The sequence below is a fragment of the Platalea leucorodia genome, assembly GCF_965183815.1.
Source record: "Platalea leucorodia genome assembly, chromosome: 4".
Taxonomy (NCBI): Eukaryota; Metazoa; Chordata; class Aves; order Pelecaniformes; family Threskiornithidae; genus Platalea; species Platalea leucorodia.
In genome coordinates this window covers 99743407-99749406 of record NC_138826.1, presented here as the reverse complement: position 1 = coordinate 99749406, position 6000 = coordinate 99743407, and positions in this window count along the sequence as shown.

Here is a 6000-nt window from a genome sequence, read left to right as displayed (position 1 = left end):
GGCACTGTCTCTCATTTTCCCCCTGCATCCTAGTAAAGAATCTGGCTCTGTCCTCTTGGTGGTCCCTAAGGTCCCCTGAAGCTGCCTTTTCTGAACAAACTGAACAAGCTCAGCCCCCTCAGCCTCTCCTCACAAGGCAAATGCACCACCACTGACTATCTTGGTGGCTTTTTGCTGAACTCCCCATTTGATCAATGTCTTTAAAGTACTGAGGGGCCCCAAACTGAATGTGGGGCTCCACACAGTGGGGGACTGAGTGCCAAGTTGAGGGGATTAATTACTTCCCTTGACTTAGTGTCTGCAGTCTTTTTTTTTTTTTTACAGCCCAGTTGTATTGGGTTTGCATGGCAAGGTTTTGGTAGCAGAGGGCTACAGGTGTGGCTTCTGTGAGAAGCTGCTGGAAGCTTCCCCTGTGTCCGATAGAGCCAATGCCAGTCGGCTCCAAGACGGACCCACCGCTGGCCAAGGCTGAGCCCATCAGTGACAGTGGCAGTGGCTCTGTGACAACATATTTAAGAAGGGGGGAGAAAACCCTGCAACTGCAGCTGAACAGACAAGTGAGAATATGTGAGAGGAACAACTCTGCAGACACCCGTGTCAGTGAAGAAGGAGGCGGAGGAGGTGCTCCAGGCACCGGAGCAGAGATTCCCCTGCAGCCCGTGGTGAAGACCATGGTGAGGCAGGCTGTCCCCCTGCAGCCCATGGAGGTTAACGGTGGAGCAGATATCCACCTGCAGCCCATGGAGGACCCCACACCAGAGCAGGTGGTTGCCCAAAGGAGGCTGTGACCCCGTGGGAAGCCAGCACTGGAGCAGGCTCCTGGCAGGACCTGTGGACCCATGGAGAGAGGAGCCCACACTGGAGCAGGTTTGCTGGCAGGACTTGTGACCCCGTGGGGGACCCACGCTGGAGCAGTCTGTTCCTGAAGGACTACACCCCACGGAAGGGACCCATGCTGGAGCAGTTTGTGAAGAACTGCAGCCTGTGGGAACGACTCACATTGGAGAAGTTCATGGAGCACTGTCTCCTGTGGGAGGGACTCCACACTGGAGCAGGGGAAGAGTGTGAGGAGTCTTCCCACTGAGGAGGAAGGAGCAGCAGAGACAACGTGTGATGAACTGACCACAACACCGATTCCCTGTCCTCCTGCGCCACTGGAGGGAGGAGGTAGAGAATTCGTGAGTAAAGTTGAGCCTGTTTTGCCCATGATGGTAACTGGTGAATGATCTCTCCTTGTCCTTATCTTGCCCCATGAGCCTTTTGTTATATTTTCTCTCCCCTGTCCAGCTGAGGAGGGGAGTGACAGAGTGGCTTTGGTGGGCACCTGGCATCCAGCCAGGGTCAATCCACCACACCAGCACACAGCCTGAAGAACCAAACATTTTTTTACCCATTGTCATGGCTGAACCCTGTGCAGCAACTAAGCACTACACAGCCACTCACTCACTACCCCCTGGTGGGATGTAAGGGGGGAGTCGAAAGAGTAAAATTGAGAAAAACTCATAGGTTGAGATAAACACAGTTTAATAATTAAAAAGAAATTTTAAAAAAATTGTAAGAAGAAAAAAAAAAAAAAACAACAAAGAGAAGGGAAAACAAAACCCAAGAAAAACAAATGATGCAAAAGAAAACAATTGCTCACCACCAACTAACTGATGCCCAGCCAGCCCCCAAGCAATGGCAGCCCCTGCCAACCTCCACCCTCCAGTTTTTGCTGAGCATGATGTCATACGGTATGGCATATCCCTTTGGCCAGTTGGGGTCAGGTGTCCCATCTGTGTCCCCTCCCAACTTCTGTCCCAACACCCTCAGCCTGCTCGCTGACGGGGCGGTGTGAGGAGCAGAAAAGGCCTTGACGCTGTGTAAGCACTACTCAGCAGTAATCAAAACATCAGTGTATTATCAACATTATTTTCATCACAAATCCAAACATAGCCCCATACAAGCTACTATGGAGAAATTTAACTCTACCCCAGCCAAAACTGGTCTACCCGTCTAGTAGTTCATCTACCTAGACTGTAACATTCCAACATGCTTACAGAAATGCTGTGGGAGAACTTCTCAAGGCCTTGCCACAGTCAAGGTAGATGACTTTCACTGTCCTCCCCACATCCACAGATGTAGTCATTTCATCATAGAAGGCATTTGGCACTGGATTTCTTAACAATGTTATACTCTTGGTATATCTGTGCTGGCTATTCGTAGCCACCTTCTTTGCCTTCTTGTACCCATAAATAGCTTCCAAGAGGACATGTTCTGTGATTTTCCCAGGGACTAAATTGTCACTGTCCCAGCCACCTTCTTTGCCTTCTTATGCCCACAAATAGCTTCCAAGAGGACATGTTTTGTGATTTTTCCCAGGGACTAAATTGTGGCTGACCAGATTGCCATTCCTCAGATCAACAAGTTCTTATGACGAATGCAACATTAGCCTTTCTCCAGTCATCAGGACCTCTCCTGATTTCTACAGTCTTTCAGATACAGTGCAAAGCAGCCTCATGGTGATGCTGGCAAGCAATCAGATGCATACCATCTGATCCCATGGATTTGTATGGTTCAATATTTCTTAAAGATACTTGACTCTATTCCCTTCCACTGATGGTAGTTCTCTTCTTGAATTCTTTCCCTAAGCACAAAGGCCAGGGAGACCTAGAGGTGAAGACTGAGGCAAAGGCAGCATTGAGTATCTCACCATCCTTTCATGTTCAGGCAATGTTTCTGTATTCTTCTTGGTAGCCTGCCCTTGCTTCTACCTCCTATATACTGCCTTTTTTACGCTGGAGCTTAGTCGTGTTCCCTGTTTAGGCAAACTGGTCTCCTGAAACATCTGCTCATTTTCCTGAGTATCAGGATGGACTGTTTCCGTTAAAGACCTGCCAGCTCTCTTGAACTCCTTTTTGCTTTCAGAGATGCCTCCCACAGGATCCTTTCTACCAAAGGATAGGCAAAGCTTGCTCTCCTGAAGACGGGGTCTCTATATTTGTCTTTCTCTTTCCCCTTGAGATCTTGAACTCCACTCTGCTGGTCCCTACAGCCAAGGCTGACATTGATGATCACATTGCTAACCAGTTTTTGTTGTTCAAGTTTATGGTTGGCCCACCTAACATCTGTGGTAAGAAGTTGTCCCTGACACCTTCTGGATACCATCCTCGTGTGTTGCCTCTTCAGTGGATGTCAAGGAAGATAAAGTCCCCCATAAGAGCGAGAGTCTGTGACCTAGAGACTTCTTTGAGTTGCTTTAAAAAAGGTTCATCCACTTCCTGACCCTGACCAGGTGGTCTGTAACAAACTCCCCCTACAGTGCCACCCTCAGTGGTCTCTCCTCTGACCCTGACTCACAAGTCCTCACCCAGTCTGTTGCCTATTCCTGAGAAGAGGTCCACACACTCAAACTGCTCCTTCACATAAAAGGCAATGCCTCCTCCTCTTCTCCTCTGCCCATCTTTTCTGCAGAGCTTGTGTCCACCCATCAGTGAGGTTCTGTCATTCGAGTTGTCCCACCACTTAGCGACTGTTCCAGTGATGTCATAGTTCTGCATCTGCATGCAGAGCTCTTATTCCTCCCAAGCTGTGTGCAACTGCGTATGGGTAGGAACTCTTGACCTCTTTAATCCTTCCTGAGGGCTCTCTTGTTCCCACCACCTTGCCTCTTGTGCTATCAATTACTAACCTCTGTTCACTCACTTAGCTGCAAACTCTTACACCACCTTGCTGAGGTGCATTGCCAAGTTGGCCACTTTTTCCAAATGGATCCCATCTTTTGCCAGCAGTCCTCGTTCCTGAAACAGGGACCCGTGGTTGTTATATGAGCCCTTTTGATGTGAATTTGTGTGGATGGGCTATATAGGTACCTATGGGTGTGGATGGAGAAATAATAATCAGAAAACAGCAGTCTGAAGAAAGGAGAAGTACATGCTGAGAAGCAGTGTGTGAAGAAGATCTTCCAGGATCTCCACAGACTAGTGGTCCTTTTGAATCCACAAGAACTGATAAACTCAGGACATGAAGAGTTTGCTGAATCTGTACTCGGCCACTAGCTTACACTAGCATCAAAAATGGGTTGTGTAGATCAGACCACATCAAGAAGCAGTGGTGGCTGCTGTATGGAGATGAATATTACAGGATTGCATATACAGCTAGTGAAACAAAGGACTGTTGGAGGGACTATTTTCAACACCTACATAGAAGCCACTGATGCATCAATACCATCCTCTGCTTCTGAGTAAGCAGCTGAGGTTGGCCTTTTAACTGTTGCTCCAACTGGTAACTGTGTATCTATGTTTAAGTGAACTTTATGAGGGAAACGTACTGTGTGATTAGTTATCTGCTATTAATAACAACAGCTTAATTAGTAAAAGGTGCTCTAATAAATATTGGCTGTGACCTGCATCTCCCTCTGACTTGATCCCCTATCAGGGAAAAAGGAATTTACAGCACGGTCATAAAAGCCAAAGTACTGCTTGTGACACCAGCCATGCAGCCAGCTGGTAACTCAGAGGTTGTTCAGTCCTACAAGGCCTTTCCCATTCACATGTAGGATTGAGGAAAATTCCCCTCGAATTCCCATGTCCTTCACCTTTGCCTCTTGAGCTCTGTAGGCCACTTAGATTTGCTGCAGGTCTCCCTTGGTGCCTGTGTGGATAAGCAATGAGAAATGATAGTCTGAAGGCATCATGATCTCCAGCAGTTTCTCCACAATGTCCTGGATCAGGTCCACAGCAAACAGCAAACTTCCCATGACAGCAGCTCCATCCCCTACATGAGGGGATCTCCAGCCATTATCAGCCACCATGTCATCTTGGTGCTAATGCACATTTCAGGCTCCAGAGTCTCCCCAGTGGAGCTTGTGCCCCTTTGTTGACTCTTAGGGCACTGTAAGCTCAGATCTGAAGGCAGAGGAGGACCCATTCTGTCGGTGCCAGAAGTCATAAGCTTCCAGTTTCCCCCACTGTGAGACTCTCCATCCACCATGGATTCAAGCATAGCTTCATGCCATGCTTACTCACTGCATTGTGTGGCGCTGGCTCTTGCCTCTGTAAGGTGTCTGGGAAGGCCCTGCGGTCTCCTCTTCCTCCTCCATGATGGTGTGCAGTCAGTCACCTCACCTCACAACCCCTTTGCATGGCAGCCTCAAAAAAGCACACCTCCCACAGATGAGGCCACCATTAACCCCAGCCCAGAGACTCCCTGCAACCTGTCACCTGGCCACAACGTATCCCCTCCAGACTGCCATCAGGGTCAAGGTCTCTTGTGTGCCAGGGTGCTTTCTCCAGCTTACAGAGACTGCGCCACACAGCACATCACCACCGTTGCTGCACAAACCCACATCACCTGGAGCAGGTTTTTTTTAAGCCTTGTCTAAACAAGCTGCCCTACTAACTACCAAACTCTGTTTGCTGCATTCCTATTTAGCAGCTAAATAGGTGTCCCCACCGTGAATAAACAGCAGATTGCTCCCTAATCAGTAGAAAGCTAATGACTGAAGAGGGAGGCGATTTCTAATCATGAACCAGCCTAAAAAAGCATCAGTCACCCAGACGCTGTTATCTGCGGATGTTCCTAGAAGCTATAAGAAGCAGCAAGCCGAAGTAAAATAATAAACAGAACAAACCCCAAACCAGAATAAGTAAATAAAAGGACAAACCCCAGCTACTGGGGAGAAAAGAGCTACCAACGGGAGGTGTATGTGGTGTAACAGCAGCGCTGCTGATAACAGTGCCTACTTTTACATCAGATCATTGCTTGGTAGAAATATGTCCAATCATCATTATTGCTTAGGTATAAATGCAGAGCGCAGGGTAGTCTACGACTTCTTGTATTCCCTCTGAAGACAGATACAGTTGTCTCTCAGTATTAGGCAAGAGCTTTTCATCATTCAGTTTTAGATGTATAGGAGTTAAATGTGTGAGAGACAGCTATTCACTCCGAGCTCCCTTTATAGTCTATGGAAAGAAGTAAGTACTACTAGTGGGTGATTCATCTGGCTTACTTAGGCACCAG